The following is a 26,126-nucleotide window of genomic DNA, read 5'->3' on the forward strand; positions in this document are numbered from 1 at the left end:
TGATACAAAGATGTGTTGCATTCTTTTATGTTCCTTGTGTCTAGCTTTGTGAAGTTGCCTTACTTTGCTTCTCTAAAACACCTGATGGTAATAAAGAGCTGAACAACCAATATCTAGGCAGGAGAAAGCATAGGTGTGAGTAGTAGGCAGAGAGAATAAAGAGAAGGAAAAATCCAGAAAGAGAAGGGAAGAAGGAACAAGAGAAAAGAAAAAGAGAGGACACCAGGTGCCAGTCACCCAACCAGTCACAAAGTAAGAGTCAAAGTAAGATTACAGAAGCAGGAAAAGGTAAAATCCAGGCAAAAAGGAGTTGGGATGATTTAAGTTAAGAAAAGCTGTCTACCAAAAAGCCAAATTAAGGCCAGGTTTTTATAAGTAAGACTCAGACTCCACGTGTGATTTATTTGAGAGTGGGTGGTGGGCTCCCAAAGAGAGTAAAGAGCAAAGAGAAAAAAACAAAACAAAACAAAACAAAACAAAACAAAAAAACAATCAGCAATATTTTGTCACTGCAGCATGGAGCTAGAGTAAAAGAAAATCCAACAACAATGATTAATACTAAATTGTGTCCAGTTTCATACTTAAAGAGTAGTTCTATTAATAGATTTTAGGTATTTATTCCTTATCTTAGCACAAAAGATCTATCCATATGGAAGATAATTTTAAAACGAAACGAAGACTTCTTCAGGGTAGGAGCACAGAATATTTTTGCAATGATTCATATGTACACTTTTTCTATGAGGGTTTGTGGAAATCAATTCAGAACTGAAATCTAAGTATGGCTGAGTCAGAATCTAGTCTTGACATTTGTTTAGTATGAGATGGGTAAGCTACACCATTTGAATATGTTAGTCTACAAAAATTTAGGCTGAATTTTTCATCCAGACTCTGTCTGTGTCTACTTTTTATTTCTTCTTCGTAAGTATGATTGCTTTAGTCCTACAACATTAGTCATGTATGACAAAATAGATTAGTAATTTACACAAATCTGAATTTTCTCCATCAATCCTGTCAATTAAAAATTTAACTTTGTATTTCAACTATTTATACAGGATTAGGGAATAAATTAATATTATGTGAGTATACACTACTAAATTTTGAGACTTTGTAAGTTTTCAGGCAAACCTCAAAGAGAGAATAAGACAGTCAAGCATCTTTTGTTTTGCTTTTTACAGTGTAGGGAGTGTGTTTCTTTAGTCATAATTTGTTTCTGAATAAGACTAAATAGAGGATATGGAAAAGTAGAAAAGTACAGCAAAATGTTATCAAAATTATGTTTAAAATAACCACAATACATCAACTGATGGTACTCTGTTGAACTGTTAAAACTATGAAGCTAGAGTTAGTGAGAGGTTTTTAGGTTTTTATTTTGGTTTTATTTATTTATTGTGGTTATTTTTTGTGTGTGTGTGTGTGTTCATCTCTATCTTTTCCATGGAGAAATAACCTAATTGCTATTGCCACTGTAGAAATTATTCTAGCATGAGATAAACAATAGTAATGCTTGTTAGAAATAATTTGCTCTTTAGAAGTCCTTAAGGTCACCTGCTCTTTCCTTTTATTTTTTTCCTTTGTTTTTCTCTCTCCGTATCACAGAGATACATGACCAGCCTGATCTAGAAGAGGTACATTGGAGGGAGAATGCTTCGAGATAATCATTTTTGAGTCTGAAGTGGAATGGGAGGATCAAGTATGAGTATATATACTCATATAGTATATGCACAAAGGTCATTATTCAATCTGTATATTCTGGCAGGACTCTTGTTGATTCTAATGATGACAGGCTGTGCCTAAGTGACCTATCCTCCTCAGAACCTGCATAGAATTATTGTGATGAATCTTACCATCTATCAGTTTGTATACTTGGAAAGGGAATTGCAAGAGACAAAAGCAATATTTTCTTTTTTTTTTCTTTTAATCACTGCATGGCCCATTAGTTCCAGCCTCTTATTGGCTAGCTCTTACATATTGATCTAACCCATTTCTAATATTCTGTGTAGTACCACGAGCTGGCTTACCAGGAAAGATCTTAACCTGCGTCTGGAGTGGGAGAATCATGGCGACTCACTGACTCAGCTTCTTTCTCCCAGCATTCTGTTCTGTTTACTCCACCCACCTAAGGGTTGGCCTATCAAATGGGCCTAGGCAGTTTCTTTATTAATTAACCAATGAAAGCAACAGATTAATACAAGACCCACCTCCATCATTTCCCCTTTTTCTGTTTAAACAAAAAAGAAAGGCTTTCACTTTAACATAGTAAGATTACATATAGCAAAACAGTTATCAAGCAAGAATTACAGTTACAATATTTATATCTATTTTATCTTTTATCATAACTAAGGAAAACTATAACTATAAATAACCATTCTTCAACTCCATCAAAGACTCCAGAAGGATATAATATTACCTAAGCAAACAAGAGGTCCAAAACTCTAGAAATGACAGAGACATCTCACTGCCTGGACAGTCACCCAAAGTTCTTTTGTACCATTGGGGCATCCATCTTCAGCCAACAGGCACATAGTATCCAGCAGACATTTTCATGAAGCAGGAAATTTCAAAGCCATGTTCCCAAATATGGTTTAAGAATGTTCTTTTACATTTAAAGGGGGATATGATATAGATATGAATAATTTGCATTGGTATGGATTTTTAAGATCAGTTTTGTTATATATATATGCATATTTCTAATCTTGATTAAGGTATTGTGATTATGTAGTTCATTTAAAAATGTAATGTATAATTAGGAAATATAGGTTGCTAATGGATAACCATCAAAAATAGACAAATTTATAGTCATATTAATTAGATTTTCTAGATATATAGAGATATATTTCAGTTAGATAGGCATTCTTCATATCTTTCAAAGACTGCAGAATATGGCATAAAATATTTTAATAACTTAGGGCTTTTCATGACAATGAGACACGTCTGCTCCTGGCAGCACCAATCTACTTCGAGAAGAAGATGGGCATCGAAGAGGCTTCTTATGGAGTTGGTTAGCCATTTGGGCAAGAAACTGCTCTTGCATGGACTGATGCATAAACTGGACACAAAGAACCCGCAGAGAGAGGACTGCTGAACTTGCCTAAAGGTGAGATGGTCTTTCGGGGTTCCTGACTCATGAAAGAGTCTGCGAGACATTGTGCAGGACACCGCAGAAAGTGACAAAAGCAATATTTTCCCTTTAGAAACAGACCTCTGATTTGAAGAGTTGCCTTTAATATTTCTAAACTTTGTAACAAGTCTTGGGTGAGGGGAAACCAGCACTCTTGATTAAGGAGCATCAAGTTGACAAAGTATTCTCTTTTACCAACATGTAACCTGAGATCCTCTTTGGATAGACTTGGCGTAACCAGTTGGTTGAAAGCTTGTAGCTGCCCTCGGTTAGTGTTTGACTTGGAACAGAAACACAAACCCCCAAAACTTAAGAAGTACCCTCCCCCTCCTGTAGATAGATCAAGGTATAGGATTTTGTCCTGATTGATAACATTTCCACTAAAGAACATTATTTTAACCTCCAGTTTAATATTACAAAAACCCTGAGTACAGAAAATCATTAGAAGGGCAGCCAGGATTCTTAACCACTGAGCTATCTCTCGAGCGCTTTGGAGCAACGGTCTGAGCTCTTAAGGTCCAAATGAGGAGCAGAAGGAGGGAGAACATGAGCAAAAAATCAGGACCACGAGGGATGCACCCACCCACTGTGACAGTGGAACTGATTTATTGGGAGCCCACCAAGGCCAGCTGGTCTGGGACTGAATAAGCATGGGTTGATTCCGGACTCTCTGAGCATGGCGGTCAATGAAGACTGATGAGAAGCCAAGGACAATGGCACTAGGTTTCGATCCTAATACATGAACTGGCTTTGTGGGAGCTTAGCCTGTTTGGACGCTCACCTTTCTGGACGTAGATAGAAGGACCTTGGTCTTCCCGCAGGGCAGGGAATTTGGACTGCTCTTCAGTATCGAGAGGGAGGGGGAATGGAGTGGGGGGAGGAGAAGAGGAGTGGGGATAGGGGGAGGGAAGTGGGGGGAGGGCAATATTTGGGAGGAGGGGAGGGAAATGGGAAATGGGGAGCAGGTGGAAATTTTAATTAAAAAAGAATAAAAATAAATAAATAAGTAAAAAAAAAAAAAAGTTAATTGACCTTACTAAAGCCGTAGATGTCAAAAAAAATCTATTAATTGACCTTCAGAGTGGGAAATGTTTTATGTTTCAGAACACAGTACTATTTAAACATCTCGCCAGCAAAGTGATTTCTTCATTTAAATATTATTTATATTGGAGCTAATTATTAAGCCTCATACTGTAATGTGGTAACAACTAGTTTGTGCCTTCTGAGAAGGCAAATGAATAATAAACATTTTCTCTAAAAACAAAAAAAAAAAAAAAAAAAAAGAAAATCATTAGATATTTTCTTCTTTAATGTTTGTTTAGGCCAAACTTACAAAGGCCTTGTTCTCCATGTTATGTTTTTCAAAATCAAAGGGGCATATACTGAAATATCTCCCAAATATCCCTTGTCGTATTACTCATAGCATCCTCTGCATTTTTGATTATCCTGCTTCCTTTTTGTGTGAGTTATCACAGTGAAGGAAAAGCTGCTGGGATTAGTCACCTGTATCATGGAACCTTAGCTTCCCATGTATTCCCATCTCTCATTACCAACTATGAAGTAGAGAAGTCTATTAGACCATTGGCTCTTACCAACATGACAGAACATGAAATGTCCTATGACTTTGTATATATACATAGGACACACACACACACACACATATATATGTGTGTGTGTGTGTGTGTGTGTGATATATATTAGAGTTGGCTTACAGGGTATGGTCCAGCTAGTACAATAATGGTTGTCAAGTAGTTGCTTATTTTGTCAAGTAGTTGCTCAGTACATGACACTGAGTGTCTCATCTGGTCTTCAGTATGAACCGGGATCAGGAAGTGGCCTCTAAGGCACTTACTGTAGAAGGAATAGAATTTCTAAAAAGAGGAAGGACAAGCAGGAAATGTGCAGAAACTTCTTTCTTAGATGTCCTTTACATAGGCTGCCAACAGAAGGTGTCAGCCAAATTAAAAGTGGGTCTTCCCACGTCAAAAGACCCAGATTAATAGGCAGGCCTTCCCACTTCAAATGATTCAATTAAGAAAGTGGTCTATTAGACAGCCATTGGATTTTAGTTAATTTTAGATGTGGTCAAGCTGACTAACTTATAACTGATATGATTCATATTATTTTTTCAGTAAAGTTTAAATAAGAAAAAAAAACTTTTTGGTAAATGCTCTCTCTCTCTCTCAGCAAATGAGAGTATTTTACTGTTATTTTAAAAATACTCTCCATTTTCTTATTTTTTTTTCCATTTTCTTTTTTTTAACTTGAAATATTTCTCAGAGCAACTTAGTCATAATTTATTTTTAAAGAATAAGTAGAGCTTACCAATGAAAATAATAAAAAGACACAAGGAAAAACAAGTATGTGATTACATGGGTATGATAAAATATCTTAAATTGTGGTGAAAAACACTAGGCTTAGTCACACTGCAAGGTTTATAGTCCTGGAAATGAAGTGCCACTAGCTTTCTAGAGCAATAATGGCTTTGTCAACATAGTTGGCAGTACCCCCAAAATGCATATTTTGCCAAAGTGATACTAGCTATTATTTGCCAGATTGGACTTAGGAGTGATCTTTAGAGCCCATGGAATGGAATGGAGTGTATAAGCTTAGGCTTATGAGGAAGTAATGAAAGGTCAACAGGAGGAAGCAGAGTGAGACTAAACAACAAAATAGTGACTATCCACTGTGTGCTATGTACCACCAATGCCTGGAGCTTCACCCCAGGCAGGGCTAGTTAGAAACACGGAAGATCAGCTACTTCCTCACATCTACTGCATCAAAACCTTCATCTTAAGATGATTGTTCAATACAATGAATTTTGGGAAACATAGGTTCAATGATAGGTTCTAGAATGCTATCTATGAGACAAGATACGAAAGCAAGGGAATAAAAAATAATAAATAAGAAATAATTCTTGCATTTTATTAGTTGTACAAAATTGATGGAGGACATGGGAATTCAAGATAGAAGTTTAAATATATTGTTTTCTGCATAGTCGAGTCAAACATTAGTAAAGATATCATTCCAAGTGAATGAATTTTGTGAATGGGTTTCAAGACAGTTAAGATACTAACAACATTGTAATACAAGGTACCAAACTCAGTTTCAAATGCTTGTGTTGGTCTGCTGGTAGAATTTATTACCATTTTTGGCAATTAGAGTTAATTCTTAATGATATGAAACACATTGACAGAAGCAAAAAAATATCACTACCGAGACACTTATTTTTATTTTATTATGAATAACAGAAAACTATGAAGTTCCATTATATGTTTACTTTCTATAATTTATCTAGCAAATCTCCTCAATTTGGCTGAAAATTAAATAGTGGTGAGGATTTGAAAATATTTCATGACACAGAATATTTATAACAGATGCAATTACTACTGTAGCTACTACTACTTTCAGAAGCCAAATAATGTAAAAATTGTGAATCAAAGTATAACGTCATACAAAATTCCTTAGTTTCCTAACTGAATGTTTATGGCTATTTTGGATTTTCCATAATGCATTTAATTGCTGAGGTTCACTGTCCTTGGGATGAATAGCTAATTCATCTTAACATTCTTATCTAAATAAAAATAACTTGTCTTCATTTTAGACAGTGCCAAACCTGATGACAGAGCACACAAATACAGGCTTTTTTGTTTTAAATTTGAAATAACTTGGGAACATCAGATCTCCAGGAGGCTGTGCTGGGCCTACAAGGATCTCTGCTGCGATTGAACATAGGAATATTGAGATCTTATCCACTTCTGGGATGAGAGGGAGCAAACTGGCCCCACATGTGGCATTCCACATCTGCAGTCCCACAATTCAAGGGTGTAAAACAAGAGGCTTATAAATTTTTAGCCATGCTAGGCTACATGCAAGACTTCCTCTCTAAACAAAGTTGGATATTTTAGGGAAATTTGGGGCTTGTGGCCAACAATAAACATCAACCTGCATTTTCCTGACATTTTTTCACCTGATCTCATTGCAGAATGGCTCTGGAAGATTATGGAAGTTACAAAAATAGTATTTCACCAACTTTCTACCCTGAAATGGAAACTGAAAATAGAGTTTCAAAAGTTCATATTTTCAGACATTTCAGCTGCTTTAAGATTGGAAAATAGCTCTCTAATTCAAAAGATTAAATAGGCTTCAACAGAAAAAGCAGGGTTTGTTTTTCTTCTGTAAATAGCCACGGGAACATGAGTGTTCCAAAAGTAATTTTTCTTTCATCTGAAAGTTTTCAACTAATTTGGACTATTACAAATTATGGCATTAAAAATCTTCTAACCTAAATCAATCTGGCTATTCAGGTTTCAAGGCCAGGATGTCCTACATCGCAACACTGTTTCACCAGTTTAATAAGTAGTAAGTTTGTATGACATAACATTTCAATTAGCAATATTTTCAAAACGCCTAATTATCATTGAGCATGTACGCTTAAAATGCAGCAAATCCAAATAAAAGACAAAACTCTATCAGGGAAGAAAAACAAAACCAGTGGAGTAATAGCAGATGATATTGACACAGTTGATATTAGGATTAGATAAGCAATAAAACAAAATTTATAAAAGAATCCAATAGAAAACTGGATCTAAGACCAATTTGAAATAGAAGTTTGATCATTGATATATTGCAAAGTTTGGGTGTTACTTAATCAATGGAAGGACAAAAAGATATTACATTTTCCTTCCTTCAGCTTGAATTTGACATTCTGTCAAAGATTATTTCTATTGCTGTATGATAAAAACTACTATGGAAGTTATTTTACCACGATTTTTAACTTAAAGCACAATAATATAATTTTCTCTCCATCCTTTTTATCCCTTATCCCCAACCATATCCCTTCCCGCATTTTAAAAATGAGATATAGTCACACCTTTTCCTTTTTTTTAGAGAAAAAGAAATGCCTTTAGTAATCATTAAATTTACTTCAAAATTATAAAATGAAATTTTGTTTAATACAGATAGAAATTTTCTTCCCAGCACTGAGCTCCCAAAATATGCTCCTCATTTCATTTCTGATACATAAACAAAATGGCTACTGTAAATCGAATATTTGTGTCTTTGTAAAATTTCTCTTCTGATTCTATTAAAATGTGGGATATTTTGTGATATGCTGGGTATGTGGGACTCGCATGAGATGAATTATTGTCCTTTTAGACAACACTAGAAAGGTCCTTTCACTCTCTAATCACTAGTAATGCCTAGTTTTATGTCAAATTGAAATATGCTGGAGTCATTTGGGAAGAGGGAACTTGAATGAAGAAAATGCTCTCACCAGATTCATATATGGGCTAACCTGTGATACATTTTCTTGATTGACATTTGATGTGGAAAGGCCCATCTCATCTTGGGAGGGGCCACTGCTGAGCAAGTGGTTCTGAGTGCTTTAATAAAGTAAACCGAGATATCCAGAAGGAACAGGCTAGTAAGGTACATTCCTTCATGGCCTCTGCTTAGGTTCTGACCTCCAGGTTCCTGGCATGCTTGAGTTCCTGCACTGAATTCCCTCAGTGATGGGCTGTTATCTGGAATTATATGATGGTGTAAACCCTTTCCTCCTCCCGGTTTCTTTTGGCCATGGTGTTCATCAGAGCAGTGGAAACCTTAACTGATAAACCATCTCTATTTGACCACCTGAGCCAACTCCAACAGAAACTAAACCTCATGCTGTCAGGTGGTTCTCCAGCTCCTGGAAGTGTGTGGAAACACTACTTTATTTGGTTAGCCACTTGGTTTATGGTATTTTGTCATTTCAGTTGAAATAAACTAAAGCAATGAAGATTCAAACGCAACTCATCACATGACAAACATGCTTTCACGAGGTTTGGTTTGTAAAAGTCATTAACTATGTGCTTTTTCCTCATTATTTTCTTAGCATCTTAATTTACCTAATTTCTAATGAATCATCATGGAGTAAGCTCTTGGTTTCCAAATAAGTAGGTAACTTAGTATCAAATAAAATATTTTTCTAATGATGATTTACAAATTCACTGACAGAAATAATGCCGACTTCTCGGCAGCCAAGATTATACATTCACTACTTCTGTGTAGTGCACAATTTTCTAAGAATAGCAGAGTTAGATTCATTAGGCCTTATGTGTGGATCTGAATGTTTGGTTATTAATTTTTACTGAATTGCTCTCAGACATTTTATGCTGTACCTTCCTTAGGGACAGCTATAGGACCTGTTTACTACAGTGAAAACATATTATACCCAGCTGACATATATATGTGTGTGTGTGTGTCTATTCATATACATACATACATATATATACACATACATATATATATATATATATATATATATATATATATATATGAAAACCATTCAGAAGCAAAGAAGCAGGACATCAGATGTAGAGCCATAGATGTATTTCATTTCGTTATTAAAAAGAGTATATGTCTGTGACTCTAATTGTGCTTTGAGCAATGAAAAAAAGGTTACATGAAAATAATTTTCACTTAATGGGAAATGCTTCAGCATAGATTCTCCATTTGATAGCATGACCCATTTTGCAGCTTCCTACAAGCTGATTAATGTAAAAGACAAAGCTGAAAACAGTTTTATTATTTTACTCCCTTCAATACTTGGAACAAAGAAAATATGTGACTTACTTTAGTTGTACTGCTACTGAGCCTTTCCCAAATATGAGCCGGCAGTCACCATTAGTCGGTTAATTGATTTAATAATGTTAGATGAACTTTTCAATTGATTGCAGCTCTAAAGTAGGATTCTATAAAATGTAAAGAATGAAGTTCTGGGCTTTTTTTTTTCCAGCTCTTTTATTAGCAGTTAGAAGACTAAGAAAATTATTGCACTTTCAATTTCTTAAACACACAGCATTGTTAGTGATGATTAGGTATTTGCCTGGCTTTTTACAAAGGCTCCTTAAAATTAGCCTTGTAAAGTGACAATAGAGAATAAAAGTATGTTAATAAATTAGTACTATATTTATTTTTCAATTGTTAGCACCTTGCAGGAGTTTGTAAGTTGAAATAAATCAAGATTAATTACAGTAGTATTCATGACAGTATAGATCCTGAGATGAGAGAGAAAACGGATTTCTTTTTTTTTTCTTTGATATATTATTTTTATAAAGAAAACAAACTATCCTTTTTCATTTTACATACCTAACCTAGTTCCCACTCCATCCCTTCCTCCCATTCCCTGCACTTATCCCTCCCCATCCAATCCTCAGAAAGGGCATGGCACATTGCTTTGAAGAATGTTCAAGGCCCTCCCTACTATATCTAGGCTGAGCAAGGTATCCTTCCAAATAGAATGGGTTCCCAAAAGCCAATATAAGCAGTAGGGATAAATCGTGGTGCCACTACCAATGGCCCCACAGTCTGCTCCAGCCAAACAACTGTCACCCACATTCAGAGGGTCTAGTTTGGTCCTATGCTGGCTGCTTCCCTGTATGGCTGGAGTTGGTGAGCTCCTATTAGCTCAGGTACACTGTTTCAGTGGGTGAACCCATCATGGTCTTAACCTCTTTACTCGTATTCTCCCTCCTCCCACTTTTCTTTTTTTTTTTTTTTACTTATTTATTTATTTTTATTCTTTTTTAATTAAAATTTCCACCTGCTCCCCATTTCCCATTTCCCTCCCCTCCTCCCAAATATTGCCCTCCCCCCACTTCCCTCCCCCTATCCCCACTCCTCTTCTCCTCCCCCCACTCCATTCCCCCTCCCTCTCGATACTGAAGAGCAGTCCAAATTCCCTGCCCTGCGGGAAGACCAAGGTCCTTCTATCTACGTCCAGAAAGGTGAGCGTCCAAACAGGCTAAGCTCCCACAAAGCCAGTTCATGTATTAGGATCGAAACCTAGTGCCATTGTCCTTGGCTTCTCATCAGTCTTCATTGACCGCCATGCTCAGAGAGTCCGGAATCAACCCATGCTTATTCAGTCCCAGACCAGCTGGCCTTGGTGGGCTCCCAATAAATCAGTTCCACTGTCACAGTGGGTGGGTGCATCCCTCGTGGTCCTGATTTTTTGCTCATGTTCTCCCTCCTTCTGCTCCTCATTTGGACCTTAAGAGCTCAGACCGTTGCTCCAAATTGAGACTCTACCTCGATCCATCGCCAGATGAAGGTTCTAAGGTGATATGCAAGATATTCATCAGTATAGGATAGGGTCATTTCAGGTTCCCTCTCCTTAGTTGCCCAAGGTACCAGCTGGGGACATATTCCTGGACACCTGCGAACCCCTCAAGAGTCAAGTCTCTTGCCAACCCTAAGATGGCTCCCTTAGATAGGATATATACTTCGCTGCTCCCGTATCCATCCTTCCTATATCCCAACCATCCCAATCCTCCGAGCTCCTCCCATCCTCCCCTTCTCATATTTCTCATCCCATTTCCCCTTTGCCCCATGCCACCTCACCCGCAAGTTCCCAGTTTTTGCCCTGGAATCTTGTCTACTTCCCCCTCTCCATGCGGATGACTATATGATTTTCTTTGGGTTCACTTTCTTATTTAGCTTCTATAGGATCACACATTATATGCTTAATGTCTTTTATTTTATGGCTAGAAACCGATTATGAGTGAGTACATCCCATGTTCCTCTTTTTGAGTCTGGGATACCTCACTCAGGATAGTGTTTTCTATTTCCATCCATTTGCACGCAAAATTCGAGAAGTCATTGTTTTTTACTGCTGAGTAGTACTCTAATATGTATATATTCCACACTTTCTTCATCCATTCCTCCATTGAAGGGCATCTAGGTTGTTTCCAGGTTTTGGCTATTACAAACAATGCTGCTATGAACATAGTTGAACAGATACTTTTGTCATTTGATGTGGCATCTCTTGGGTATATTCCCAATAGTGGTATTACTGGATACACCTGTCAGAATGGCTAAAATCAAGAACACCAATGATAGCCTTTGCTGGAGAGGTTGTGGAGAAAGAGGCACACTCATTCATTGCTGGTGGGAATGCAAACTTGTGCAACCACTTTGGAAATCAGTGTGGCGATTTCTCAGGAAATTTGGGATCAACCTACCCTCCTCCCACTTTTCAACTGGACTTTGGGACCTCTATCCAGTGCTCCACTGCAGGCCCCTGTCGATGTTTCCATCAGTTGTTGGATGAAGTCTCTATGGTGCCTTTTAAGATAGTCATCAATCCGATTACAGGGCAAGGCCAATTCAGGCACCTCTCTTCTATTGCTTAGAATCTTAGCTGGGGTCATCCTTGTGGATTCCTGGGAATTTCTCTAGTGTCCCTCAATCAAAATACCTCTTGAGGAAAGGGATTTCACAGTTTAAGAGTTAGAGGAGTCCCAAAAAGCCAGTACCTGCAGTAGAAACAAGTCCCAGTGCCTTTATCAATGGCTTCTCAGTCAGCCCCCATTGTCAGCCACATTAGGAGAGTCCAGTTTGATCGCATGCTCATTCAGTCGCGGTCCAGCTGGATTAGATGAGATCCCATTAGAACAGGCACACTGTCCCAGTGGGTGAACCAGCCCATTTCAGTCCAGACTTCCTTGCTTCCTAGGCCTGGATGCAGGGCGGAGGGCCTTGGATTTCCCACAGGGCAGGGTTCCCTGCCCTCTCATAAGGAGGGAGTGGGAGGGAGGAGGGGAGTGGGGGAGTGGGAGGGGAATGGGAAGAGGGGAGGAAGTGTAAATTTTTGAATGGAAAAAATAAAAAAAATTAAAAAAATAGTCAGAGGAGAGAGCAACTGCTGTAACATGCCTTCAGGATGTGCTCTAGCTATTGTACACACAAACATATAGCAATTTTGGTTACCTACGAAGCCACCCAGAATACCCGCATAGGTGGAAAATGCTCACATGCTCCCATTCTTAGTGAAGGAGGTATTGATAGTTGATGATTACTGGAGAACAGATAATCAGTCTTTTATGAGGGTATGGCTATTGGTAGGTTTCCCATGCTCATGTGGGTGGCCCCATCCCAATATACATATGATCAGCACAAAGATAGATTAGTGGGTTAACAAAAAAAAAAGAACATAGAAATAGGGAGACTAATATGTTTAGGAGTTATATAGGAGGAAATTGTGGGAGAGAAATGGGAGGCAAATATGCTCATATTTTATTGTATATATGTGTGAAATTATCAAATAATTGCATGATTGTGGTATATATTAATACGTATAAGATCCATATATATAAATATGTGTCTGTGTGCATGTGGGCATGCATGTGTGTGTGTGTGCGTGCGTGCATGTATATAAGACAGCTGCCCACACAGAAGACAGGACTGTGTGTGTGCGTGTGTGTGTGTGTGCACACATCTGCGCGTGTTAGACAGCTACTGATACTAGGCCAACTAAAAGACTGAGGAGGATTCTCTGTATGTGTGTGTGTGTGTGTGTGTGTGTGCGTGCATGCGTGCGTGCATGCGTGTTCCTATATGTGTAAGATAGCTGTTGACACTAGCCCACACAGAAGACTGAGAAGGACTCTGTGTGTGTGTGTGTGTGTGTGTGTGTGTGTGTGTGATAGCATTAGCTTGACTTTTTTCTAGCCAGTTTTTCTTAAATTATCCTATTTACCTTTTGCCTCTGGGCCTTTATCTTCTCTTTTTCTGTATACCTTTTTTTTACTTCTTTCTCCATGACTTACTGTGTAGCTAGGTGGCTGGGCCCTGATGTCCTCCTCTCCTTGTTCTGTTGCTCTTCCTCCTTCTCTGGCTACTTCTCCCTTGTTTGCTCTTCTATTTATACTCTCTGCCTGCCAACCCTGCTTATCCTTACTCTTGCTTTGCTATTGGCCATTCAGCTCTGTATTAGACCATCAGGTGTTTTAGACAGGCAAAGAATCAGCTTCTCAGAGTTAAACAAATTCAGCATAAACAAAGGCAGCACATCTTAAAATAATATTTTCCAATGGTGACTTACTGGTTTGCCTACTTTAGAATAAAAATTGCCAGTTCAGTGTAGATAGATATTCTTCAAATCCTCTAGTTAAACAAAAAAAGTTATATTACCTCAAAAAAAGCCTCTGTAATTTCTATTAAATTGTAGCTAATTTTTTAGCTAGCTCATTCATCAAAAGCTCCCTGAAACTGTTCATTGTATTAGTATCTGTTTTTAGTATTAGAGGCAAGCTAAAGTAACATGTAAAACAGATTTAAAACTGTCCGGCAGAGAAGATTTCCAAGTTAGTGTAAAGACTCTTGGAGACTGATTATTTCTTTAAAGTCTAAGGATAGAAAAAAGAGAACAGAAACATTTACCGAAGTTAAAAATTTAAGGGAACTCCCACTACAAAGACAGGTAGTACCTTGATATTTAAACAAAATCAACATCAATAATACTCCATGATTAATTAAGTTGCAAAACAAAAAAGTGTCTTGTATAGAATTATTAGAGACTAAGGCAGACACAAAATGCATTAATAACAATATGATCTCCACGTTTTTGTATGTATTTGTCTAGGTGCTAATATGTGTGTACCAATGTATCTTCAGGTATGCATTTATAGACATGTGAAATGCACATAGAGTTTGATACAGGATGTCTTCTTTAATTGATCCTTAGCACATTTTTGACACAGGATTTCTTACCACACTTAGAATATATTGATTTAACTAAGTGTTCTTCCTAGCAAGACCTAACCTAGGTGTTTGACTGATGAAATATATGAGCCAGCTGTCACAAACCCAACATTGCACTCTTCGTTTTAAATTTCAGTATGGAACAAAACATAATTCAAAATATCCATTAAGTAGCTCATATTTTGGCGGTCAGAATCATCAGATGACATGACATGGCAAAGTTCTCTGTAATGTTTAAACTGAGGCACTCATTTCTAGTGGAAACTCAGAAAAGTATTTTAAGTTATGCTTTTATATTTACTGGCCAAATTCACATCTTTGCTATGGTGGCCCTGAGATGTCTGATTCTAGGTGTTAGACATGCCCTTTGACCTTTGGCACTTTCATCTTTATCAGTAATAGGCAGAGTTTTCATGACTCCAGAAACTTCTTCTTAATAGATGAAAGAAAGTTTCAGCCTCTTGATATATATTTTTGTTTATTTTTGAGATTATAAATTACAGCATCTACACTCCTCCTTCAAACCACTGGTAACATGCTTAAAACCGGGCTCACCACACTGCACCCTAATACTATCTAGTTGGATGGCTCATGCCCTGTGAGTTCCAGAGCTCTATTGCACTTCCTGATCTTTCCTGAATCCTTAGACACTGTGTCAATGGATGTTCTTATTTTGAGTCATATATCATCTGCCAACAGCCATAGTGTACATCCACCAAAAGGTGCTTATTCCTCCAGGTTCCTTCACCCACTTCTCCCCCAAATCCACTCTTCCTCTTTCCCTTCAGAAAAGAGCAGGACTCCCAGGGATACCAACTGAACGTGACATAACGAGATGCAAAAAAAGTAGGCACAAACCCTCATATCAAAGATGGGCACGGCAACGTTTATACACACTGATCTCATCAGTTTAAATCTTAAAGAAAATTCTAGTCTTCATAAATATTGCAGACCTCACCTATAGAATTTGTATGGGCTTAATTTAGTCTCCACCCTATCCAAATCTGAATTTATCTCCAACTGTCATTAATTTCTTATTAACAAATGATGCAAGTCACCTCTCATGGTTTCCCCTATTGATTTTTGTTTGTATGACAAAATACCTGGACCAGGTAACTTATAAAGAATAGAAGTTTACTTAGTTTACATTTCTGGTAGCAGAGAAATCCAAGAGCATGGCGCCAGTGTCTTTTATGTATGAGGTAAAAATCTTTTGCTACATCCTATCACTATGGATGGGCTCAAAATCCCAGCCAAATCAAGCAGACTGTTTCTTTTATGTTTCTAAGCCAAGACTCCCTTATAGATCCCACATTTATGACATTATTTATCCAATGGTCCTAACTACTAAATAGCCTTACTACATATTTGGAAGTTTTTTCCTCAGCATCAGAATTTGAAGGCTCATTTCAATTATAGATTTATTAATTTTGATAATCATAAATACAAGGGGGCATTGCTTACCTGAAAGGAAGAAAATCCTGACTTGTTTTAAAGAGACAGTAGGAAGAAAAAGAACAAGTCAGAATTCTATTTTGATATTATCTTCATTGCTTTCTATGATTTATTTGGAAATAAAAAGTTTTCTGTGGGTAAATTATATTCAATCAGCAACTCTATATGTTACAGGAGGATCGTTGGCATGACAATGGGAGAAACAGGAATCAGATCACTTATTTGAAAGAGGGCACCCCATACCTCAAAATATTTATAGGCAATCTCCAGAACTCATAGAAGAAATCCTTCTCTAACGTTTAAAAACTAATAATGAATTCTCACTTCCAAGAAGATTCATTCTAAGGGAATGAAAAATGATATTGTGTGTGTGTGTGTGTGTGTGTGTGTAAATTACCAGGAAACTGTAATAACTATAATAACTCCAAGGAGTTGGCATTTTTATTGATTTTCTGCTTTTTAGGACACAGGCTTATATATTCTAGGGACTAAGGAAAGTCTATTATGAAAGCTATTCTTTTAGTGGGGGGAATTAAGATCTTATTTGTTCTTGCTGCTGTGGCTTTAGGAGTGACCTTAGTATGCCTATTTTTTATTGTCACCAAGGGGCACTTGAGTATGACAGAGAAAAGTGCTACAAGAATGGCAGCAGTGCCAGATGCACATGCCTTTTCTTCATGCTCACGAGACTGGGGAGTCATTTCTATGTTGTTGCCAAGGGATGTGACCAAAAGTAAATTGGAGATTGACTAGTATTTTTCCATTATTCGGTCTTTAATTTATTCAGGACTCAACTCCTGAGATGCTTGGAGGCCCAGTTCAAGTTGAAATGTGATTACAAGGTTATAAAAAATGACTCCAATTTCTATTAATAGCAAGTTCATAAATATTCTCATACATTCTTAGAGTGTAATCCCCCAAAATTTTATAGTAAGTGTTAAACTCATTGATGTGGGAACATTCTTATGGGCTTTTTAAACATTATTTAAATAACAAACAAGGTACAAACGATGAAATGGTCTAAGACTCTGGATAAATTTTTGTAAAATGTAACAGGAAGCTAAAGATAAACCTTTATATGGTGAGTAGTTGGTAAAAGTCTGGTAGAACTTTTGGTAATTATGAAATCTCCAACTATCTTTAAATTTTTAGCAAATTAATTGAAGTAGTTATAATTTATGAATATTATTGTTTCAATAAGTCCAGTACTTCCATAAAGCTAAATTTCAATAAAATTAATTGATAAGGTGTATAATTACTTTATGTCTTTAGTTATAAATAGATATAATATGAACAAAATGCACTCTCTTATCTTCAATATATGCTTAGACATATATTGGCAAACATGAATCTTATAAAATCCATGACTTTGAATAATTAACAAAATGTTGCTTATGAACAAAAATTTTTCTTCCATGTTCATTATCCTTTTATAAAAGTTTCATTGCATCAATTACAAACTTAATAAAAACTAGAAATATGTAACTGACTTTAAAGTAGTGATGGGTGAATAGAAAATACTCTTCAGTTGACAATGAAAGAAACTAAGTGGAAATATAAAAATAATGTCACTCAAAATTCTAAATTTAAAATGTCCTATGAGTCTTTTAGAACCTTCTGTGTACTTGTCATCCTTGAAGACCATTTAACAGTAAATAGTTATTATTCTTGGATAAATACAAATATTTCTTTGGTGCTGTAGCTAGGAAACTTTGCTTTCCTTTCAGATTTCAGTAACGTATATCTATTAATTATATGAAATACAATTTCTACTAATAAAAGTGAATTATAAACACTGAGAAGAATGTCACTTGTTCAATTTATAGGTCTGCTTCATTTTTTAATCAGAGCTTCACTTAGATTGTTCTTCCTTTCATGGTTAAAGAATGAGGGAATTGTTAGGAATTGACCTTGGTAATTAGGTTCTAAAGATGAAAAATTTTACTGGTGACAGCATGACAGCATTGAATGATTAACAAAAGAAAAGCAAAGTTTCTATTAACTTGCCATACTTGAAATTTTCTCATTCGTAAACATGTCAGTTTACCACTAAACAAGAATTATTGCTGAGGAAAGTAGAAACTCTGTGTCATTTCAGGTGTTAACCTGAGCACAAATAACAATAAATCCTGAGATAGGGAATACTTGTGAAGTTAAAACAGTCAAAGAAGAGGGAAAAGATGAGGATACTAATTAGGAGAGCATGCAACATCTTGTTTCAAGTTGTAAACAAGCACAAGTGGTGATAGAGTTGTGTGCTATTTTAACTTTATAGTATTTAACAAACACCTAAAATTTGTTATGATATTTAAAAATCAGTATATTAATTTTATAACCTTGGATAGTAAAAAAATAACTTGAAGATCAAGCATTAAAACCCAACCCTGGATCTGAAACACTCATGTAAAATCTCAGCTGTGATACAATTCAGGTAAATTTCTGTACTTGAAAGATGAAAATCTGAGAACCTGGTGTGGGAGAATTGTCTGTGTTCTGTCAATCATGTTTTAATATAGGTGGGTCAATCAGACAGAAAGTAGAGGTGGGGCAATGAGAACAGGAGAATTCTAGGAAGGAGAAAGTTCATTCCTCCCAGTCCTCCCCAGAACACTGAAGAAGCAAGATGTGACCTACCTTGCTGATAAAGGTACTGAGCCATGTGGCTAACATAGATAAGAATAATGGGTTGATATAAGTTATAAGAGTCAGCAAGAAGCCTGAGCTAATGGGCCAATCAGATTATATCTAATATAGACTCTCTGTGTGATTTTCTTTGGGACCTAATGACTGTGGGAACCAGGCAGGACAGAAACCCCAACAAGCCCGGCCCTCATGTTACAAGAACCTTTGAGACTGGCTGGCCACCTAGGTTGACTGAAAATCACAAGCTCCAGGTTCATTGAAAGAACTTGCATCAATAAATAAGATGAAGAGTTACCTAAGAATCAGCTCTTATCAAACTGACCTTCTCTTGAACATATATACACATGCACCTGCACACTCAAATGCAAACATACAAACATATATGCAGCACAAAAATGTCTGCATTAACATGCACTACACAAATTTAGCAACATAGTTTAAAATCTATTAATTATTAAAACTGTCAATAATACATTAAAATGAAAATATAATTTTCTCCTGAGGATAAGTTATCTTCAATAACTCTAACCAAAATTTAGATAACTGTTGACTTGCAAAGCTTCTATAAAGGGATCTGAAATCTTACTTAGGGAAAGCACCAAGGAATAGGAGTGATCAGAATTGTGACAACCACTTTTCTGATCAATGATCCAATCGAAGCTTCTCCTGCTGCACTGAGAAGCTACTCCATCCAGTTTTCTTGATAAGCCCCCCTTTCTCCTTAAACAATAGAACCAAAAATTTATCAAGGACCTAATGTTTGACTAATAATCATGAGCAGGCAACTTTTGTAAGCTGGAGAATTCAGAGTTTACCTGCAAGTTTCTAGGAATCAGTCTGTTATCCCCTCTTCAACAGATATTTTTGTCTTAGAACTTCCTGTTCTAATTTAAGAATAAATCATTTTTGCTCAAATTTGAAAAGTCCAAAGATATATTAGATCTATTCCAGAGTTGGAAGGATGAGTACATGGTCCTTTGTGCAGTTTTCTGATTTTGCACATAAAAAGAAAAACACAGGATCTGTACACAAGAACTCCTTATTTGAGCACTAACTGGCCTTAAAAGATGTATTTTATTTTATAAAAAAGCATGACTTGTAAGATCAGTGGTAAGTCAAAAGGATATCTAATATCAATGGGGGAAAACTGAAAAAAATATTTTGTATACTAGGATTAAGTATATTAGAGTGAATTATAAAGGTCTATGAAGAATTGTCTGCAACAAAATGGAAAAATGCTGAAGCAAGCAAGGAAAAGTATTCTATGTCAATTTCTATCCAAGAGACTGTTTTATAACAGTGCTTTGAAAACTATTGTACAGTCCACCCCTTCCCAGTCAAGTCTTTGGCAAGCATGTTAATAGCTGAGAAGTAAAGAAAGAGTTTGGGTGTGTGTGTGAAAATTCAGTAATCTCTCTCACACACACATATGAAACTCTCAAAGAATAAACACTAGTGCTGAGAGTTTTTTAAATGAGAACTCCATATTAAATTTTGAAGAAAGTTTGCAATACAAAGCCTTGAGACTTCATGACAAAAGTTGAAGTCACAAGAAAGAAAAAAATGTGTAGCTTGAAATAATTAGGTTAGCATCAGAACTGGGTCTTGATACAGTGGCAATAGAATTTATGGAGTTTTACAACATAGTAGAATTAAGAAAACCATCACTTACAGAATAACCTGAACATTAAACACTCCTGATATTATTACACAATTCAATTTGAAATTTTTTCCAAGATGGGAATCTCAAAACAGAATCACAAGCTCGAAGTTTGATTCTTTCAATGCTCTACAGTAGAGCCTTGTCAATCAGTTGACCTGTGACTGAATCCATAAACCCCAACTGACCTTTCTGCAGTATTCCTGGAGTCATTAGAATGGATTTTTTTACATTTATTTATTTATTTAATAAGAAAACAAAGTATATTTTTTCATTTTATATATATATCAATCCAAGTTCCTACTCCCTCTCCTCCTCCCATTCCCTCCAAATTCCCTCCCACTTCACCCCTATCAACTCCTCAGAGAAGGTGAGGTACATTGCTTTGGGGAAGATCCAAGGCCCTCTATACTATACCTAGGCTGAGCAAGGTATTCATCCAAAGAGAATAGGTTCCCCAAAAGCCAGTACATGCAGTAGGGATAAATCCTGGTGCCACTGCCAGGGCCCCTCAGTCTGCTCTAGCCATGGTCACTCATAAGTGGATACTAGCTACAAACAAAAGATACTGAGCAATAGTTCATGACACTAGAGCAGCTAAGTAATTAGGTGAAGCCTAAGAAAAAACATATATAGATCCACCTGGAAAGTCAAAACAGACAAGATCGCCTGAAAAATTGGGAGCATGAGGGTGGGAAGAGAAGGGAGAGTAGAAGGAGAACTATGTGTTTCTTAATGTTTCCTCCTGCTCATACGTTATCTTTTATTGAATGATTAAATCTAAATAAACTAACAATAGCAATTACTATCTAGGAGGCAGACCACTAAAAGCTCTCATTCATTGTTGATGAGAATGCTCAATAGGATTGTCACTTTGGAAAGATGTCAGTTTTTTAAAATGCTAAACAAAGCTTGTTCATACAGTCTAATAATCATGTTACTTGTTATTTACTCAACTAACGTGAATGCTTTTGTTTGGTAATATGCTGTAATGCACATGATTATATTATTTTCATTAATAATTATCAAAACCTAGAGCAGCCCATTTGCCATTTAATAGGTGAAGCAAAAGCAAAATATGGTTCATAGATGCAATGAACTACATACAATACAATATTAAAAGAGTCTAAGCTAAAAAGCTATGTGAAGACATTGATGAGTCATAGAGACATATTGTTAATTTAAACAAGCTAGCATGAATAAGAAGTATTTTGCACAATTGCATTTACATTTCATACTATAACAAAAAACCATAGGGAAGGTGAACACAACAATGGCTAACAATTTAATGTAGAAAAATGGCAAAAATAGAATTTGGGTGTAGTGAATATATTTTGTATGATTTTGTATAAATAACATTGTTCATATGTAAATTGATGGCTCATAGTAAATAATATTGTACCAAATTAATTTTCAAAGCATAATAGGTCTTGACAGTATAAGATAGAATATAATAAACAAAATAATATAATTGTATGACAAATATAAGAATAAACTCTACACTGCAGGTTTGGGGATAGGAGCAAAATTATACAAACTTAAGCAAATATGGGAAATGGTGGGATTTTTTTTAAGACTGAAAGCAGAGGGAAGTTTATATAATATTTTCTTTCCTCTGGCAAAATTGTGTCATATGTGATACAGTTGAACAGTTCTGAAACTGTGTCCACATATAATTAGATAAATTTGTAGAGGATCATGAAAACACACCTTCCATCACTGAAACATCAACTGAGAACTCTAAGCAGAACAGTCAACTGGTCCAAGTCATAGATGTTTCAATGGGAGATAACACTGCGATCTCAGGTTTATTTTTTATTGAAATACAGATAATAGTATAAATATTTTGTCTATATATGCATGAGTTATTTTACACATGTTTCTTTGCTCTAAATAGCGGGGCACACCTGGAAACTATAATATAATAGCATAACTGAGATCATCCAGGATGAAATCTTTATTTCTAGTTCCATTCCACAATCAGTAGACTTGGACTTCATGTAGAAATGCTTAGTTTGAAGACTAGGGATACAAGTGTCCAATAAAAACCTGGAGTTTCTTTGAAATCTAGAAATTGGGCAATACCAAAAACTTAGAAATTTTTGGATGTTGTAATGTAAGCACACAGAAGGTTAACGGGGGGAAGGAATATGGGTCTGAGGGAAAACTACATAGAGACTTTTAGGTCAGGCTTAACACTATATGAAACTGACCGAAAAGAACAATAAGCTATTTAATTAAAATTAAAACTCATACCCATAATTGTGAGAAGCTAACAGCATCCCCTCTAAGATCAGAAACAAGGTGACATGTCTCTTTCTAACCAGGAAATCTTAACTAACCCAAGGAAACAAAATATGGAAACAAAGTTACAATGATTCAAAAAAGAAAGAGTAAAACTTTTTTTTTTTTTTTTTTGGTTTTTCGAGACAGGGTTTCTCTGTGGTTTTGGAGCCTGTCCTAGAACCAGCTCTGTAGACCAGGCTGGTCTCGAACTCACAGAGATCCGCCTGCCTCTGCCTCCCGAGTGCTGGGATTAAAGGCGTGCGCCACCACCGCCCGGCATAAGAGTAAAACTTTTTATATGGCATTATTTTCTACCTTGAAAACCTAAAATAGCAGATTATAAAGCAGAAACATAAACAATTATAGTAAAATTTGCATAATAGAATACAGAGGGAATAGATTCAAATATGTGACTGTGAACTGACAGTGAATTAATAGAATTTGAGATTTAAGACAATATATTGTGGACATTAGAATGTCCCCAACTGGAAACATGGGTGTTTGTCTAACAAAATAGAGGGAAAAAATGAGAAAAACATAAAATTCCATTGAAATATGATTGAAGAACCTAATTAAATAGACAGTTTTCATATCCAGGAACACCAATACAAAAAAGGCTACAAAATAGATAAAGAGAGTTATGTGACATTCTGATCAAAGTAAATTTATGACATAAATAAAAAATGTCAATGTTCGCAAGAGTTAGGTCTGGAGAGATGACTGAGTAGAGTACAGGGAACTTAGAGAGCTGAATATTTTCTCTACATGATTCTGTATTAAGAGATTTACATTTATGCAATATGCCCAAACCATTCAATGTCCAATACTGATAGGGAAATCTTCATGCCAGCTCTGAACACTGGCTAATCCACTGACAAATATAACCTACTGGTGGAATACTGATGTGAGGGAAGGCTATGTACATGTGGAATAATGTGTTCCATGAATGTATTTATACCTTCTTCTTATTGCTGTTGGGAACAAAACTCTACTCAAAACCATCAAAGACTTAAAATAAGACACAATTCACAATGCGTGATTTTATTTTTTTATTTATTTTTTTTTTTAAAGGGCAGTGCTGTCAATAAAAGACCGTCCAAGAAAAAATGCATAGAATCAATATCTATTCATTCTTGATATTACTTAATGCATACAATGAGCAGCTATACATCCTTGACTGAAATGAATAAGTAGCAGACTTATTCATAAATAAGTGGTAAAGAATGGTAAACAAACAATAAAGAATAAATCATAAAAAAAGAATAAATCAGTACCCAAGAGAATATAAATTTCAATAACTTAAAAATAATCCTCTCTCAAATTGTCAGTATGTATTTTTACTCCTTAAGTTTAGCCTGTGTGCTGTGTCAGTTTTGAAAAGATCAGAATATGAAAAATAATAAAGGAAAGCCACCAAATAATCAAATACATCCTACCACAATTCAATCATCCAGGCTTAGCATTAAAGTGATTTTAGTGGTGGCAGTGTGATGCATTCATAAGTAATGGGTGTGGCATTTTAGTTGTGTGGTCTTTCTCCACAAAATTCCCAGACCAATAGGACTAATCATAGGAGAAACCACATACACATTCCCATTAAGGATCATTTCATGAAATATCAGATTGATAGTGCTTAAATTTAACAAGGTCTTCAAAAGAAGTCCAGACTGAGACACCATTAGTCAGGAATATCCTGAGAAAACTATTAAAAAATATACAGTGATATCTTGCATAGCATTCTGGGTGAAAAGCATGACAAGCAAAAAATAAACCATATGCTGGAATTGTTAATCATAATATATCAATGATATATCATTAAATGTCGCCAGTGCACATCAGTAATCTAAGATGTGCACAAAGAGGGAATTGTCTATGAGAGATCTTGGAACCCCATTCTCTTTATAGTTTTCCCGGACCTTCAAGACTGTTCTAAAGTAAATATTTCTAAAAAGATTAGTTGATTAGTTCTCAAAGCTAACAAGGTTGGTATAGATTTGACGATACATTTGTGAATTAATCAGATTTAAAAAGCTAAACAAAATATTTTCTACTATGGGGCAAGTGGACTGAAAGAGATCATGTTGCATAATTAAAGTAAACATAGACAAGTTGGAAAATTCTGTTTGTAGTTCAAAAAACATTTATCTGGCTGGTGGCACATTCTGCTCATTCTTGTATCCCATCATTATAGAAGTAGGAATCTTATTATCTGTTGCCAATTAATCATCCTGGTAGGAAATACACACCACAATCCATTAGTGTGATGAGGATTTGCTTAGCACTTCAGAAGTCAGCATGGTAAATGCATTGTTTTGCTGCATTGCTTTGAGGAAATGTCATTTAGCGTTCAGTATCATTATCATTGCAAACATGCCTTGTTTGATTTTGTTGATCATTTACTTTTTATGATATTAGTGGTTATTAGTTGTCTTAAAGAGGACGTAAAATAGATTTTGAGGGACATACAATTTAAGAAAGAAAAAATACACGAAAGCACGGTAGTAAAATCTCTGGAGAGAACCATGTTAATTTGATTTAAAATGTGAAAAGATTCTATGCTATAGATATCAAACATCTTAGATAATACAATTATCAATATTCACTTGGTGCATTTATGTTTGCTTTTTATTTCAAATTTAGTTTACCATTAGCTTTGAAATGCATATTTAGTAATACACATGCATTTATATTTTATGTATAATTGCTTTTGACTTTCCTGACTGTATAATTGGTTTGAACACTTTATAGTAATTATTTATTTTCATAGAATGTTCAAGATGCTCTAGTTATTAGTTTAGCAAGATGGAATGTTAGTTAGACTTTTCTGTTGTCACTCTTATTACTTAGACGTACAGGCACATGAAGGTTTTATAATAAACTGCATTTAAGATGCTTCCTGCTTCATTTAAAGGTAAGAGAAAAAATATTCTTTGTCTGGTCTATGAATTATATATCCTTTCTAAATTTAGTCAACCATTAACTGAAATATACATCTAAATACATACTTATATACATGCATGTATATATATATGGATATATGTACATATATACAGGTACACACATATTATCATATACTTGTTAGTTACCTTACTTTCTATTCTTTTATATTACTGGTTTGGACTCAAGAATAGGAAACATTAATCATAGAAAACATATTTTTAATTATGTACATATACATAGGATTCCTACAAATGTATCAGACATAAGGAAAACCAAGATGCTTAAAGTTGAGGTATTAGCCAAGTTGGAGAAAGGAATAGATTTGTGTGACTTTTAGTAGTGGGGGTGAGGAGATAAAGTAAGTGAGTGGGTAGGAAAGCTGATATTGAGGTTCTTTTGCTGTGTGCACATCAATTAGACAATAAGATTGCCTAACAGGGTGTGGAGAGATGGCTCAGAGTTTAATATCAGTGGCTGATCTTCCAGAAGTCCTGAGGT

The sequence above is a fragment of the Chionomys nivalis genome, chromosome 6 (genome assembly GCF_950005125.1).
Source record: "Chionomys nivalis chromosome 6, mChiNiv1.1, whole genome shotgun sequence".
Lineage (NCBI taxonomy): Eukaryota > Metazoa > Chordata > Mammalia > Rodentia > Cricetidae > Chionomys > Chionomys nivalis.